Source organism: Eschscholzia californica, unplaced genomic scaffold, assembly GCF_041429995.1.
Source record: "Eschscholzia californica isolate CP2 unplaced genomic scaffold, dmEscCali1.0.p SCAF_1, whole genome shotgun sequence".
Lineage (NCBI taxonomy): Eukaryota > Viridiplantae > Streptophyta > Magnoliopsida > Ranunculales > Papaveraceae > Eschscholzia > Eschscholzia californica.
Window position 1 is genome coordinate 14894514 of NW_028238198.1, and position 17663 is coordinate 14912176.

The 17663-nt window shown below is 34.6% G+C and overlaps 1 long non-coding RNA gene across 1 annotated transcript; it reads right to left on the minus strand.

Moving 5' to 3' along the window:
* Positions 1-46: 46 nt before the first annotated feature.
* On the minus strand, positions 47-1372 carry LOC147564432 (uncharacterized). The gene is made up of 3 exons (XR_015237424.1): positions 1235-1372; positions 456-532; positions 47-186 (listed from the first exon to the last, which is right to left on the minus strand). It is a non-coding gene; the product is annotated as an uncharacterized LOC147564432 (long non-coding RNA).
* Positions 1373-17663: the final 16291 nt, after the last annotated feature.

Here is a 17663-nt window from a genome sequence, read left to right on the forward strand (position 1 = left end):
GAACAAATACTCTATTCAAACGCCTTTTTTTATTGAATCCAACATTATTTTTCATCTGAAACAATTTCAACGACTATCTTCCTTCTAAGTTTCGTAATCTCATTAGGTTCAACCTCCATTTCTTCAAAATCTTGACTTTTTGTAGCATTCGAAATGAATTGACATACGTATAAACCACAATCAATTCTGTAAAGAAAAAGACAAGTCGTTTAGCTGATAAATTAAAAAAAATATAGTTGCTGAAAGAGAAACAAACCAAAGAAAGATGGTTTCCCAAAATTTCTATGCTAAGTATTGCTTAATCGTTAAGGTCATTATGGAAAAAATCTTCTTTGGTATAGAAACATACACTACCGTTTTCATGAGTAATCGAAGAAAAAAACAAGATGAAACAATAAGAGAGGTATAAATGGTAGTTAAAATCAAAACTTAGATCAAATCAAGTATTCAAATACCATTTTGAAGCAACATTGACTATAAGAAGAACCTTTCCTTCGTAATTGTTCAAACTTACATCATTGTTATGAATATCCTGCATTTTAATGTGAAACAAAGTTTAGCAAATCACACAAACTCATTAATCAAATTTATCTATAACAACTGAAAGAGAAGAACCTAAGTACAAATCTGTATCTTAAAAACCCTAGTTTCTACTTAAACCACTGTTTTATAATTGGCTAACCTAGTACTGTACACAACAGCAAATGAACAATTTGATCAAATACAAATGAGGCCAGATCCCTATATTTGTTAATCTAATAATATTACTCATCAAATTCCTCTTAACTGAAATTCCCCAATCCAAATGATAACAAGTGTTTAAATCACAATAAGCAACACAATCTTCAATATATTCAATTGAATATAGATTGTTTTCAGTCAAAGAATTCAAGACAATTAAACAAACAGGTGATGAGCAAATTACTCACAACTCAATTTACTGCAAAAATAAAAGATACCCAAAAAAAAAACAATCTTTCCATTAATTTGAGATGCAGAATTTACAAGAATGACCAAAACAGATTGTGATCTATAACTAGTACAAACTTAAGAATATGAACAATTAAGGGGTACCCATAATTCTAAGGTTCAGACTATGGAAAAAATTTGTCTCACAAACCTAAAACTAGCTACACTTCGCTCAGAGATGAGTTGAAGCAGTTAATATTTCAACAATCAATAATCTTCAAACAACAATAGATAAGAGGGAGAGAGAGGAAAAAAGTAAAACTACCTTGGAGCTCTTCAGACCAGCAATACCTCAACACTGAATAGAGATGTAACCAGTTGAGGAGAGAAACGATGAAAAACCTAGACGTTAAACGATGAAAACCCTAGATATTAAACGATGAATAGAGATGTAATGAATTGAGGAGAGAAACTATGAAACCCCTAGATGTTAAACGATGAAAACCATAGATTATGTAAGAGGGGAATAGGTTTATTTCGTTAGAGAGAGAAAGAAGACAGAGAAAGAGGGAAAAATGAGATTTTAATATAAGGGTGATTTAGTCTTTTTCCTGTATTATATAATTTACAAAAATGCCCCAGGGAGCTGAAGCCTACAAAAAGTTGATAGATCCTTTTTAACCAAAGCCCCAATTTTTTAGGGAGTTTTGGCCAAATTTCCCTTTCAAAATTGATTTTAGACCTCCCATTAAATTTAGTCTATATTTGTCAATAATATTGCAAAATATTTGAGGGCGCCTCTATAGGCGCCTCCCGAATTGCTGTAGGGGCCTCCCTCTGTTGGCGCCTCCCTTGCCGTGCCAAAAGGCTCCTCCCACTCCAACAGTGCTTCTTCTTCTTTCTTCTTTCATATTTTCTTTCTCTCTCTACTTCAAGAAATGAGAGATTCATCTAAAATGCTTACTGTTCTTGAAAGCAATATTAATCAAATTTGAGGTTAGTGGTTTGGTTAGATCAGAATAAGCAATTGATCCATCCTTTGTTATTAATTGGTGATATTTCAAATCCTAAAACCCTAGAACCAGCTATGGAAAAAATTGATGCTTTGATAATTTTTACAAGTGCTTCTTGGATTTGTTCACACACTAACAAAATCACGACCATGGAAGAACGATTACTGACTAGAGAGAAAGAGAGTTTTAGAGAGAGAGAGAGAATAAACTAAATTCTTCTTTCTAGTGATCTATCTAACAAGAAAGCTTAAAGAGACAAATCAATGAAATTAGTAGTATTAGATTGTTGTTGCTACCTTTACCAAGGAGAATTGGTACTCCACTAAAAATTTAATGACACAGACTTCCCCCATGAACGCCCAGTACTTCATGCCTTCAAGCTTCAAGATTCACGGAATGGCTAGTCATTAGCTTCCGGACTGTTCCAGTCCGTGGGTCAAAGCAAAGGCCCGAACTAGCCCAGTCCGAGACAAATCGGACTGGGTAGTCCGAATGATCTCGGGCTGGGCCATTTCGAGACCATACTTTGGGCCTCGGACTAATCAGTCCGAGTGGGAGGCGCCTAAAGTGGTCGGACGGTCAACTCCTTTTGAGAGGCCCCAATAGCAATTTGGGGAGGCGCCTATAGAGGCGCCCAATATTTGATTGCAAAACCAGAACTAATTGTCTATTTCTTGATATAAAATGAAATTTGAGATCACTCTTGGCAAATTATTCACGTTACACTATTTAAAAGAGTCAAAATAAAGAAACAGTTTTATCTTCAAATAAGTCAATAACACCCAAAAAATAATCTCATGCAGGAGAAAATGTTTGTGGAGATTGGTTTAAGATTGATTGGATTTCATTGATTTTAACCCAATGACAGTGTATGAAGCATGGATGGAATTTATGTAAATTTTGTAATATGCTAAAAGGTCCGATAGAAAAAGTTAATCCACTGCTTTATGTTGGTCAGTGACATTATTTTATTGATTCAGTTTGAGATGACCACAATGAATTTATATGAAATAAAGTACATCTAGAAAGTATAGGCCAAATTTACAGAACTGAAAAGACATGTTTATAAAATTGATTAGAAAATTAGTTTTGATAAAGAAATCTTAAGTTCTGTTTGACAATAAAAGTTTGTTGAACATTATTGGCAAGGGTTGGTGAGAATAATCCAACATCCACTGACGACGCAGTGCGTTTCTAGGTCTGATTTTGCATCTAAGTTTTTATTTGGTGTATAATTTACGTGTATGGTTAAAGCTTTTGTACGTGTCTAAACAAATTTTAGAACGGATTTTACTTTTCAAGTAAATATTTGTTATTTTAGTTGGAAACACATACATTCAATGCAAAGACTTTGTTTAGTTTCATATCAGATTCATCTATGTTATGGATCGTTGATTTTGAGTAATTATTGTTTTCTCTTATTTGTGCTTCTGATTTGTTTGAATGTTTGGTTACTTTTTGTCTATTTAAGCCACATGAAATGAATCCTAGTTAAGATTTCATTACGTAAAACAGTTTGAAATGACAATTTGTTGTGATGAAATCAAGAAATCAAGAAAAGTACAATAGGAAGTAAAAGAATACATGGATCGCAAAGAAATTCACGTGTTTCGGTTTGTTAAACCTACTCCACGATAGACAACGACACGATAATTTTCACTGTGATAAAAAAACAAGTACAAAAGATTCGTTTGAATAAATAAAATATCTCTAGGATTTCAATTTATATAGTCACTGATCTTTATCTCTTTCTTAGTGAAACTTGTTGCTAATAAAAAGTAGTTGAGAAAGTTAAGTAGTTTTATTGGTTGTCGGTATACTTGTTTAAAGTACAAAGTTAGAGATGAAGATCCACTAAGAAAACAAAAGTTGGCTAATCGAATAGTTAAAAAGCCACCAAACAAAGTTCATTTGTGCCTATGAAGTTTGGGATGCCTCTTCCAACTTCACACATATAATATGTAATAAACAAAAAACAGGGAAGTACTTCATTCTATTAGATTATGCCTATGCTAGTATTTTCTTACTTATAATATTTGAATCTATATTTGTACTTGAGAAGCTCTCTTAATCGGGAACGGGATAAAAAGAAGAAAAAAAACTACTTTTTTTTTTGTTGAACTAGAAAAAAAACTACTTGATCTTTGAACACATTGCAGTGTTGCACTCCAAATGCCACAAATCCTAAGAACTTTTATAGGCACTCAAGTTCGGTTATAGGAATGCAAAAGACTCTTCTAATCATTTCAATTTGTTAAAAGTTCTATATAAAAAGGTCAGCAGGTTTTTTTTTTGTTGAACTAGATTTTATTAATTAAGCTACAAAGTTATTACAATACTTATTAACTAGCATACAAGGCACATTTTTTTAAACTTTACTAGAATTCTTCTTTCGCGCCCATTTAGCTAAAGTGTCTGCACTGGAGTTGAGATTCCTTCTTGTGTACTGAAATTTCACCTCTTCAAATTCTTTACTTTTTTCCTTGATTCTCCGAACATGTATTAGTGATTGCCAGTGTATCGAGTGCCGTTTATTTCTGAGATGTTTGATAAGATTTATGTTGTCGATTTCAATTATTATCTTCTTGTGGTTGTTGGCTTTAGCCCATTCCAGTCCGAATAAAACCGTCATTGCTTCTCCTTCTTCGCTATTTCTGGCTCTGGAAGATTTAACATTAGCTTCGATGAATTTCGATTCTGCATTATGGACAATAAAACTGATTCCAATATTGGATGTTAGATTGATAAAGGAAGCGTCTACATTATCTTAATATACTTTTGCGGTGGGGCTGCCATTTTTCATTAGAATTTTGAATTATTTCCTTGCTTTTGTTTTTGATTTTTGGGAAATTTTCAATCATTTTTATGATTTTATCGAGATCATTGATTTCATGCTGGAAACAGTGATCACATCTCACTTTCCATAAAATCCATAATATAATCGAAAAGTGTATATTATTTGCAGTGTAGCTAAGATGAGTATTTTCTTCCCACGTCAAGATCCATTCAGAAATAGACGTAATATTAGCAGAATTGATATTGTATTTAAACCATACATTTTTCGCCAACTCACAATGTAATAAAGCGTGTTCTATAGATTCAGTATGCGTGCAGTTAGGGCACATAAAATTATTATTGATGTATTTTCCTATTCTTTCTCTAACTGGTAGAATTTTGTTACAAATTTTCCATATGAACATCTTGATCCGGGGAACAGCAGGGAGAGACCAAATGAAATTCCAGTTATGATGATTATTATTGGCGTCGCTATTGTGATTGCTGAGGTATTGATACATAGAGGCAACTGTGAATTTACCCGATTTGGTGAGCTTCCACTTGATATGGTCTTTACTTTCGCTGTTCACAGGGATAGCTTTGATAAGGTTCTGTGTATTCTCGTCGAAGTTAGATCTAAGGAGATCATTATCCCTTTCATTGTTCGAGATGAGTTGCGCCACTGTGGTTAGATTGGATTGATAATTGTTCTGAACTGGTTCATTGTTCTCAGGGCACCCAATTGTCAGTCCAAATGTTAATGTCGTTGCCCGACTGAACCTCCCAAATAGCCAGGTCTTCTATGAGGTTATAGTACTTTCTGATCGTCTTCCAATTCCATGGGTGGTGAGCTTTAGTGGGGCCTGGGTTGTCCTGTCTCGGATAATACTTAGCTTTAAGTAGTTTAACCCAAATAGCATCTGGTTCCGTTTTGAGTCTCCATGCTAACTTAGAGAGAAGTGTTGTGTTGTCTAACTCGGAAAGATGAAGCCCTAGACCTCCTAATTTCTTAGGAGTGCAAACATATGACCAAGCTTTGGTGCATATACCTTTGGTCTTACCCCACCAGAAGTTCCGTTGAACGGCTTGGATGCTGTTGCTAATTCCTTTCGGGATGGCAAAACATTGCATCTGATATCGGGGTACGGCCGCCGCTATGGCCGAGATGACCACAGTGCGACCCGCCTGGGAGAGGAAAGAATGGTTCCACTTGTTAAGTTTATTCTTGATGTGCTCCAGGATGTCCTTGAAGACTCTAGTTTTTTGTGCTGCTATGAAGAGTTGTGTTCCGAGGCATTTCTCCGATGTGGATGCATATTTCACTTTCAAGGTACACATAATAATCCTCTTGAATTTGGGGTGCGAATTCTTCGAATAAAAAATGTTAGATTTGGCATAATTTATCATCTGACCCGAAGTATCACTGAATTCCTGGAGAATATTATTGAGGTTGTGGATGTTATCAATCGTGTTCCTACCAAAAATAATACAATCATCCGCGAAGAGGAGATGGGAGATCTCAAAGTCGGTGAGCAGGTTATTTGAGAGATATATATGGCCATCGTTTATTGGGAGATTGATAAAGATTAAATCTAATGGTAGATGATTTCTAAAAAAAATACGGAGAAGTGGTTGCACAGAATGCCGATTTTCAATATTTCTCTCTCAATCTTATTTTTATAATGGATCTCTTATTTCTAGAAACTACTAACTGCTCTATATTTCTCCCCTCTATATACTTTCGTGATTGTATGACATCAACCAAAAGAGATCTACTTCGCCTGTGGGGCGAGGTGGAAACCTAGTTCTTTGTGGGAGATGCTAGAGTTACAAAGAATTTTTATAAAAGAAAGTTCGCAGCTGATGTGGCAGTTGTGATATTCATCTCTCAACGGTTGAGATTTGGTCAAAATTCCAAACCACAACTGCCGCATCAGTTGTGAACTTTCTTTTATCATAGTCTTTTGTAACTTTATCATTTCTCGTTCTTTATAAATTTCACTCGTTTCTTTTTGGGTCAGTCATCTAAGTATCAACGTAAGTTTAGTTCCCATGGGAGGGTAATAAGCCAAAAGAGATCTACTTGGCCCGTGGGGTGAAGTGGAAACCTAGTTCTTTATACATTTCACTCATTTCTTTTTGGCCCAGTCATCTTATTATCAATGGGAGGGGATACTAGATCACGTCTTCTCTCTATAAACTTTGTGGTTTTCTTCTCTAAAGTTGGGGGAGGTATGGTAGTTAGAATAGTAGTGTAGTGCGTATAGCCATTTTAGTCTTGAGTGCACCAATAGAGCTGCGCCTGTCCGTAGTCGAGTTGGAAGGGTCTATAGACTTCTGACTTGACCTGGTCAGTTGGGTATGACCAAGTTAATAAAACCCACAAAAATAGGGATACTCCTTTTTTGTCTCCACCATCTTCACTGCCATCGGCAGGACCATCGTCATGGCGTCATAAGATTTGTATCTTTTTCCACTCTCATCTGTCTGTGTACCTTTTCTTTCTCATCTTCATCTTCTTCAACATCAACACCAACACCATTGCCTCTAGGAGCACCCATTGCGTGAATGCTTGACGTCGACGAAAGCGCGCAACCTTAGAGAAAGGGGAGAGAGAGAGATAATGGTGTCCTCAATTGTGGTTCGAGGAACTTGTAGAGAAGATTAGAAAGATAAAAATAGTTCGGTAACATCCTTGTCCTTATCAGTTCCCTATGTGTAGGTTTCTTGATTTCATTATTTGACTAGTATGTCTATATCCATGTGTAGCTGTGTAGAATAAAAACCACCGTGTGTGCCGTTAATACTTTCGAAGAAGAAGTACCTTTAAGGCTAACTTACGGGGAGTCATAGGATGAATAATTTTAATGATACAAAGATAATTTTAAAAGAAAATGTTATAGGTTCTTAGAATTTATTACTTAGCGGATGACATGTTGATTAATTCATCTGGGTAAAGAACGATCTATATCGTAGGCAAACTTTGAAATTTTTTGTCTTTTAGTGAAAGTGAGTCAGCATGTCATCCTCTAAGTAATTGTAGGATCTCTAAATTTTAAGTATTATGAATTTGCCTTGAATTTTAAAAAAGAAACTGAAATGTTTGTCCCACAACTGACATGTGTAGTAAAGCAAGTATTCACGCTAGAATTTCTCCTCCAAAACTAGTCATGTGAATCGATTTTTCATTCGTTTCATTTTAACTTCTGATCATTCATGTCTAATGTAAAATTCTTGATGTGTCCTTATTAAATTCACGATTATATAATAATCGGGGATATGATAAAGTCACGATTAATGTATAATCGAACAAATAAACATAAAATGAATGACACAGTATTTAACGTGGTTCGGTTGGATACTCAAGACCTACATCCTCGGAGAAATAACTTCATTATTAATAATCACCACATACAATTGTATGTGGGGTTGATTTATTACATAACTCGATGATTTAATCCCTAGAACTCTATCCTATTTATAGATAACTAGGGTTTAGGGTTTCCTAGTTTCTCCTAACCAAACTAGGAAATAATATACTCCGTAAAATCTATCTAATATTACCATTAAATAGTTACGAGAGATATTCCGAATATAAGAAACTAAATATTATGGATCTTCACATATCTTCATATATCTTGGAATATTCTGAATTCTTCTTGATCGTCGGATCTTGTTTTCTCGATCCGTCACGTACATACACGTGTTACACGCGTATCTCTTTGCTTGGACACATCTTCATCGTCGGATCTCTTCATCTCGATCCGTCTTATATCACGTATCCTATTAGTCCTTAATTTAATATACATTCATACTACTTTATACTATATAATGTATTTTTGTCCTTTTCTTTTTTTTTTTTGTTAGTTATTGTGTTTCTAATTTTTTTTTTTTTTCGGTGTATATCTATGCTCCCCTTGAGTTCAATTCCTTGACTCGCCCCTGCATAAGAATCAACTAATAAATGGGTATACAAAAATTATTGGTCAAATTGATACATAAACTTGCAAAGTATTTTACAACAGATTAGTTCATAATTTAGCTGCAAGTGTAGATAATTCAAATCTTGGTCCTTCTCATACTACTATCCCATTCATTCATTGAGAGAAAAACTCCTTGTTGTTTAAGTTTCATGAGAGTAGTAGTGTCATGTGAGAAAAAAGAAATGAGGTTGAGTACTAGTACTTCACATCAGCCTCACATAGGGGTGGGATTTTGGCCCGGAAACCCGGAACCCGCCCACGACCGTCCGAGTCCGAAGGGTCCGTGACCGTCCGATGCCCGAATCGGTCCGTACCCGCCCGACCGAAAGATCTTAAGCGGACGGACGCGGGCATAGATCTTTACCCGGTGGTCCGACCGAGTCCGCCCGCTTATATCGTCCGCCCGACCGAACCCGTCCACACCCGTCCGTTTATCCTACCCGTTATACCCGCCCGCCTATATGATTGATTTTAAGCCTTTAGATTTGTAGAGTTAGCTACAACCATTAGATTTCAAGAGTAATAAATAACCCTAGAAATCACTTTTCTTAATTTTGTCTTCGTCGTTCTACTTCTCTAGTCTCTATCTCCTCCAAAATCTCAGTATCTCATCAATAACCCGAGAATCCATAATAAACCGGTCGTAATCCATGAGAAGAAGCATAGAAACCGATCATAATCCATGAGAAATCTCAATGCTTATCTTGCGATTTTGAATTCATTTACTTTTTAGAATTGTAAAGTGGGAGTTTTAGAAAGTTGTATTTAGCGACTAAACATTTTAAATTTCGAATAAAAGTTTCTTTATTTGTTCATTAGTGACCGGTGTCCGCCCGACCGATACCCGGTTTGCCCGACTATGAAAACGGTCACGGACGGGCACTTTGTTGGAGAAAAAACTGAAATGTCCGCCCGTTTTGTCCGGATATCCAAGTGGACACTTAGGACTCGTGTCCGTTCCGCCCGGACCGGTTGAGTTAGTGTCCGTTTCCCGCCCGTCCGGACCGATTCCCACCCCTAGCCTCACATGAGTCATGACTAATCTTGTAACCTAGCTAGTTTCCTAAGTAGTATTAAATATCATTAATTAATTAATGACCTTCCAAATTAACATTATTGTTAATTACTAAAAGATTAAACAATTTACTTAATCAGCAACCTAATTTCAACTGCTACCTGTCTATAAAATCATCATAACTACTGTACGGATGTCGTTTACTTGTCATTTCTATTTTAATTTGCTTAATTTTGATTAACTAACATGATTACATTTAATTGCTAAGTATTAGATAATTCCTACATTTTTAACCTGGATACAATTTTAAAGACTTTCTTCCTGTACTCATAGAGTAACCCTTTTTTTATAACATGGACTAATCTATGGGACCCTGAAAAGGCAAAATTGAAGAAACTAATACACCAACAACTAATATCAACTTAATTTAATCGATTAATTAAATAATTTTCTTAACTTTCTTTAATCTATGTTGGTCAAGTTGATGTTCACATTTCATTTTCTTTCTTCGAGATTGTGCTCCTTATAAGTGGTACAGGCGTTTCCTTCACTCACAAATTCTGTCTCTCAAATTTTTTTTTAAGGAAGGTGCCTTTAAACACTATATGGGTGTTTTTAAACTCCCCTTACACTAGTTCATGAGAATCGAGTAAGGGAAATTTTATAGGACCCCCTCATTTTTGTTAAAAGGTCTCCCTTCAGTGATAATTTAGCAAGTAAAATGATTCATGGGAAGACCTTTTAACAAAATTGGGGAGGCCTTATAAAACTTTCCATCGAGTAATTTAAAACACAAGAAGGTTAAAACAATTTATTCCACATGATTTGAAGTGATTAATTCTAAGTGAATATCCAAAGTTTTATCTGGTATGGAATAAAAAAAAAAAAAAATTAAAATTTGACTGAGGGTTTGGGTCGTGTCGATAATATGGACACTTCCTAAATTATCAAATGCCTAAAATTTAAAGTCTATCACATGTCATGTTCTGCCAAACCCTAATTTCCTATGGCTCCTATAAATCAATTTTTAATCATATGAGATAACATCTTAAAGATACCCAACATTTAGCAAATTAAAAAAAGAAAATAACTAACTCACTTATTTAAATATTTTCTAAACAAAACAAAAGGGAATAAATCCATTAGATCTTAAGTTTTAAAATTAAGTTTATTTGGGGATATTTAAAGCTTATAAACTTCCAAATGATAATTTGTTATTAAATGAAATTCCTCTTAATTCAGTTTTGCTTTTTAATTTCTCAATTCCTTTCCCACTGTCTAACTTTTTCTAGTACAATAAACTAAATTCATATTTTGATTATCAGCTTCAATTAGCCACCTAATTAAACTTTTAATTATTTTTTTATTTTTTTTATTAAGCAAATATCACCAATAATTTTATAACAACCACATCTGATCCTCAATAAATCCATATACATGTAGTTGTTTGGAAAATCAGAAAAATATTATTGGATATGGTTTTTCAATATTATTTCTTATCTGGCAATGGGTAGTAGGGGATCACCTTGTACTTACCATCAACCTCTTCACACCTAGCAACTAATCATAGAGCATTTCAACAAAAAAAAAAAAAAACTAATCATAGAGCTTTTACTCAAATAATTTATTTTAAATAATAGATTCATATATTATATATCTTATAATAATTTTTATACGTAACGATTTCTTTCGGCACAAATGCTAGATTTTGTAAAGAGATTCTTAGGAAAGAGACAAAGTAGTGTCCTTTTTTTGTAAGTTCGAGTGGAAGCTATTATAATTGATAAGAGAAATACACACTTTAGCAGTGTGACCACTATCATTAAGAGGGTAGAAGAGACAAGAGAGAAGGGAGAGGGAGGAGAGAATAAAAAGAAACAGACGGAGAGGGTGGTCAGAGATTGTGACCAAAGAGGTGAAATATATTACGTTTTCCGGAAAAAATTCAACATCTTGAACATAGTTAGGCCTTTTATTGTATAAGTCGATAATTTTAGTTTGAAATATCTATATAATAAAACAGAAGGGAAAACGATGACTGGGACAAACATCATTTTTTAATAAAAGATATTGTCTAGAAGCCCTTCTCAAAATTTAAAATATAGTCCTTCGTAGAAATAAAGTTACCTATTTAAAAAAAATAATCTTTTCCTTCTTAGAAATAAAATAACTAATTTAAGAAATAAAGAAACAAAATAAATTTCAAGGGTTAAAAAAAGAAATTGAAATCTCTCTCTCTCTCTCTCTCTCTCTCTCTCTCTCTCTCTCTCTCTCTCTCTCTCTCTCTCTCTCTCTCTCAATAGAATAATAACTAATTTAAGAGAAAGGAAACAAAAAAGTAATACAAAAAAATAATAACTAATAAAATCTCTCTCTCGATAAAATATAACGATAAATTTCGTAACATTTGATTGATACAAGTGGTTGTGCCCTAGGGCACGGGATATACATTAGTTATCTGTAAATACTAGAGGTCTGGAAGACCCTAAATAACAATGCTTACGAAAAAATGAATATTCTCGACGCCATTTTTATCGTCGCAATGAGTGTGGAGTACCGAATACGTGTGGCTTTTAAGCCTATCACGTGGGCCCTAGTTCTGATATCGTGTTAAGTTTGGGGGCATCCAACTGAAAACCAATTGACAATGAGTGGAGAGGACCTAGACATTATATTCTTGATTGTTAGATTGCCTTTCTCCCATGTGAGACTATCTCACGACTTTCAACTTTTAGCATATCCTGAAAACTCCAATGGAAACCATAAGAAAAATCGGATTACCTATATGAAATATTAAACTCATCTTATTTGGACGGAAGTTACAAAAGGTACAGGAATTGGGCTCATTTTGCATGGTCAGCGCTTTGGGAAAAGCTAAATAGTTTCTAGGGTGTGAAATTTCAAAGGAAATATGCAAAATTTTTTAAAGGGAATATACAAAATTTTGAAAATTTTCTGGAAAAACATATTTTATGGGAAATATTTTTTACCTCTCTCTCTCCCCACCTCACCTCTCTCTCTCTCCCCACCTCACCTCTCTCTCTCCCCACCATCTCTCTGTCTTCTCCGACCAGGTCCCCGGCCAAAAAAAATTTTGGTCGGCGAGCTAATCAGAGAAGACAGAAAGAGTGGTGGGGAGAGAGAGGTGAGGTGGGGAGAGAGAGAAGTAAAAAATATTCCCCATAAAATAAAATTGTCAAACAAAATTGACTAATTTTTTACCAAGTCTTCACACCCTTGAAACTATTTACTTTCGCTAAAGCGTTGGTTTTTTGCATGACTACGACTCCAAGTTATTCAACAAGTCCAATCTCGAACATCAGTCATCTTGTAATCAAAGGAGATAACCAAAGCCTCATGAAGAATCTTGAAGGCAAGAAAGTAGATATCAATTGGCAGTCTAAAAAACACTGCCGGAGAAATTCATAGCCTCCGACAAATGTTCACCTCTGTACATCGTCTGCTTCTTAAACGTAGTTGTAATAAACCAGCAGACATATTAGTCAAGTGGGGTAGAAAGACTCGTGGAGATCGGATAATGGATCTCGGTTCTAGATCCGATTGATCATCTCTAGTATAATCAGTTTATTTCGCATATATATATATATTTTTTAGTTCTTTTAACAAAAAAAAATCTCAAAATGGAACAAAGAGATGACACACTAATTTATGGTTAAAGCTTGAGGGTCAGTAAGTTGAAATATAGTAACAGATATTATTTTTGTTTCGCGTAAAACTCATAACTTTTGGTCAAATAACAATGACACCAACCGACTTTTCATCACTTCGATGTGTTTGCTAATTATAATACAGATTAATAAGAGAAAATCAGACTTTAAACTTTGACTGTTAAGGTAGTTTAAGTCATTGTTTACAGAAAAACAAAGACACTAATATAAGACATTAAAAATCTTGAATAACAGTATGGAAATATAGAGATCCTACCCCCCTGGAGAGAGGGTTGACTCTCACCATTCATAAACCAGTGGACTATTTAGTAAGAAGTAAATAAGGTTGCAATTTTGGCTGGGGCATAAGGATTGATTTTGTGATATGATCAAGGTATTAAATTTCAAAATATTTCGATCGAAATAGTCCAAATATTTTCATTTCCATACTTAGTAAAATTTCTATCGAAACCGAACTTTCATTTCTTGGAAAGAATACATTGCTCTCACATCATTTGTGTGGAGTATTTCATGAAAACATAAAAAGTGATCTTTGGGTGATAGTAGGTCGGAAAAGGGGTGATGGACGGCGGAAGTGGTATCTTGCAACCAAACATATAATGTAGGAAAATGCTAAAATCACAAAAAAAAAAAAAAAAAAAATTGACAAAAGAAGTTACCCAGCTGATGTGGAGGTTGATTTTTGAAAGTTTGATTATATCTGGACCGTTGAGAGATGAATATCACAACCGCCACGTTGTCTTTTTTTTTTAAATTGTTTAGCGTGTGCCTCGAACCCTTGATCTCTAGGTGGAAGATTATACCTATTTCCAGTCCAACCAAGGATTGTTGGCTTCTCCACTCATTGTCAATTGATTTTGAGTTGGATGACCACAAACTTAACATGATATCAGAGCTAGACTCACATGTGATTGATCTGAAGAAAAACACGTGTTAGGCTAAGCACACGCCACACGTGAGGAGGCGTGTGAGAATTATTCCACATAGAGAAAATAGTATCTAGCAACCAAACATATAGTGTTGGAATTTTTCAAAATTTAAATGTTGGGAGGAGCCAACAGTACAACGAATAGGTATGATGCCTTTTGTTGTTTTTTGGATTAATTCAAACTTCCTGTGGGCACATCCCTTGTGAATGGATAACATATCCATTAGATGGTATCTCTTGATGCCATATAAATCAATTGCTCACCATTCCACACAGAATATAATCCAACGTAATACTTTCTCTCTCTATCTCTCTGTTTTGGTTTTCTCTTAATAAACAAAACAGTAAGGTGTATGTTATTGGGTGTGTTAGTTATACAAAATTCTTAAACCAAAACAGTAAGGTGTATGTTATTGGGTGTGTTAGTTATACAAAATTCTTTGGTAAACTCGAAGTCGTTTCTTTGGCATTATCAATTATATTTCAGAGTGTTCTCGATTTTGGTCAAGGCGTGCATACTTTGAACCAAGATAGTTGTTAAGACTTCATCGTATCCTGAAGGCAAAATTCCATACCCGTTGTGTACTCGTGGTTTTACCAGAAGGGGGCGAATTTCTGTCTAAAAGAATCGATATAATCGAGCTTTGAAGTTTAGTGTACAACATCATTTTTCTTTTCTGTTTTCCATTTCAAATTATTAGCAATTTTCCAACAATTTTTAGACAGTAAATTCAATTGGTTTGAAATGGAAGCATCAACGACAATGACTCAATCTTTACGTGTTAGGAATCAAGACTACACACGTCTTGAAAGTTTTAATGGAGAAAATTTTACAAGGTGGCAAGAAAAGTTGCGGTTCTTTCTGACTTCTATTAAATTATTCTATATAATAGAAGGGGTACTTGACAAAATTCCTGATGAGACTCCTGAAGACTCTTCTGAATTACGGGAAAAACGAAGGAAGCGAAAGGAAGACGATTTTCTTTGTCGTGGTCATATTCTGAATGCCTTGTCTACTTCTATCTACAATGCTCATCGTTCAATTGATTCTGCCAAAGCATTATGGGAAGCACTGGACAACAAATACCGCATTGAAGAGGCAAGTAATCAAAAAATTTTAATTGGTAATTTTATGGACTTTAAGATGGTTAACAATAAGTCTGTTATGCTTCAAGTTAATGAATTTTTACTTATCGTTAGCAATCTTAAAAATGCTGGAATTTCTCTTATGGATGCTTTTCTGGTGGGGGTTATCATTTCTAGACTACCCCCATCTTGGAGCGACTATAAGAAAAAACTCAAGCATGACGAAGAAAATTATTCGTTAGATTCTCTACAACGTCACCTTCGTATTGAAGAAGATTCTCGTATTCGAGAATTAAAAGAGACCCAAACTGATTATCAACCTAAGGCTAATGTGGTTGAAGAAGGGAAATCTGAGAAAGATTCTCTAAAGCCTAGGAAGGATAAAAAGTTTAAGAAACAAACTCCAAAGGACAAGAAGAAGGTAATTTGTTACTATTGTAACAAACCCGGCCATTATGCTCGTGATTGTCGCTCAAGAAAGAAAAATCTTAAAGGGCAAGCAAACATGGTCGAAGAAAAATTTATAGCCACAGTTTCTGAAGCCAATACAATAGATGCCGACAGTGGTTGGTGGTACGACACAGGAGCTACTATCCATGTCTGTAATGACCGTAATCTTTTCTAGACTTACGAAGTTGGCAGTGACGGAACCGATATTAAAGGAGCCAATAATATCCGTTCTAAAGTCATGGGATTAGGAACTGTGGAACTCTTCTTTACTTCTGGAAAGACTCTAACTCTTCAAAATGTTCATCATGTGCCCGATGTGACTAAAAATCTTGTATCGGGAGACCGTCTTAATAAAAAGGGGTTTAAGATGGTGTATGAGTCTGATAAATTTGTATTGTCCAAAAGGGGCACGTTTGTTGGTCAAGGGTACTCTTGTAACGGAATGATTAAGTTGAATCTAATAAATAATAATTCTTCGGTTTACATTGTTGATTCCGTTAATTTATGGCATGGTAGATTAGGTCATGTTAATTATGGTTCTCTTAGAAATATGGAAAAATTAGGTTTAATTTCTAATTGTGATTTTAATTCTACTAGTAAATGCCATGTTTGTGTTCAAGCTAAAATATTTCGAAAATCTCATAAATCTATTGTTAGGAATTCTAATTTGCTTGACATCATTCATAGTGATGTGGGTGATTTAAAAAATCACATAACTAGAGGTGGCAATAAATATTATGTAACTTTCATTGACGATTGTTCTAGATATACTTATGTATATCTAATGAAAAGTAAAGATGAGGTCTTTGAAAAATTCATAATATTTAAAGCGGAAGTTGAAAATCAACTTGGTCTTAAGATTAAAATTTTAAGATCTGACAGAAGTGGTGAATACTATCCAAATGAATTTATTAAATTCTGCCAAACACATGGAATTGTTCACCAAGTCACTGCACCTTACACTCCTCAGCAAAATGGTATTGCAGAGAGGAAAAATAGGACTATGATTGAGATGGTCAATGCAATGTTAATTAGTTCTGACTTACCGTTATCTTTATGGGGTGAAGCATTATTATCAGCATGTTATATTTTGAATAGGATTCCCTTAAAGAATAAAAATGTGACTCCCTTTGAACTCTGGTTTAAAAGAAAACCTAATTTTAGTAGATTAAAAGTTTGGGGCTGTCTTGCATATGTTAGGAAACCAGATCCTAAGAGACCAAAATTAGGTGTTAGAGCCTACAAGTGTGCTTTTATAGGTTATTCGCATAATAGTGTGACATATCGATTCTTAAACCTAGACACTCTTGAAATTATAAAATCTGTAGACGTAGAATTTTTTGAGAACTTGACGAGATCTAGTGCTAATAATCATAATTTAGTAGATCCTATAAATTTGTCTAATTCTGAATCTGTAATTAGTGGGAATAATATGGATGAAAATCCAAAATCTCGTGAACCTCCTGAATTAGAACCAAGGAGAGGTAAGAGGGCTAGAACTGAACGTTCATTTGGTCCTGACTTCATCACTTATCTCATAGAAGGTGATAGAAGTGAAGTAACAGACATTACAAAGTTTGATTTGAATATTGATAATGATCCGATTAGCTTTTCTGAAGCTATGAATTCTAGAGATTCTAGTTTCTGGAAAGAAGCTATAAATGATGAAATGAATTCTATCTTATCAAACCAAACTTGGGTATTGTCTGATTTACCTCCTGGGGCTAAACCTATAGGATGTCGATGGATATTCAAGAAGAAGTTAAATCCTGATGGTTCCATAAATAAGTTTAAAGCAAGATTAGTTGCTAAAGG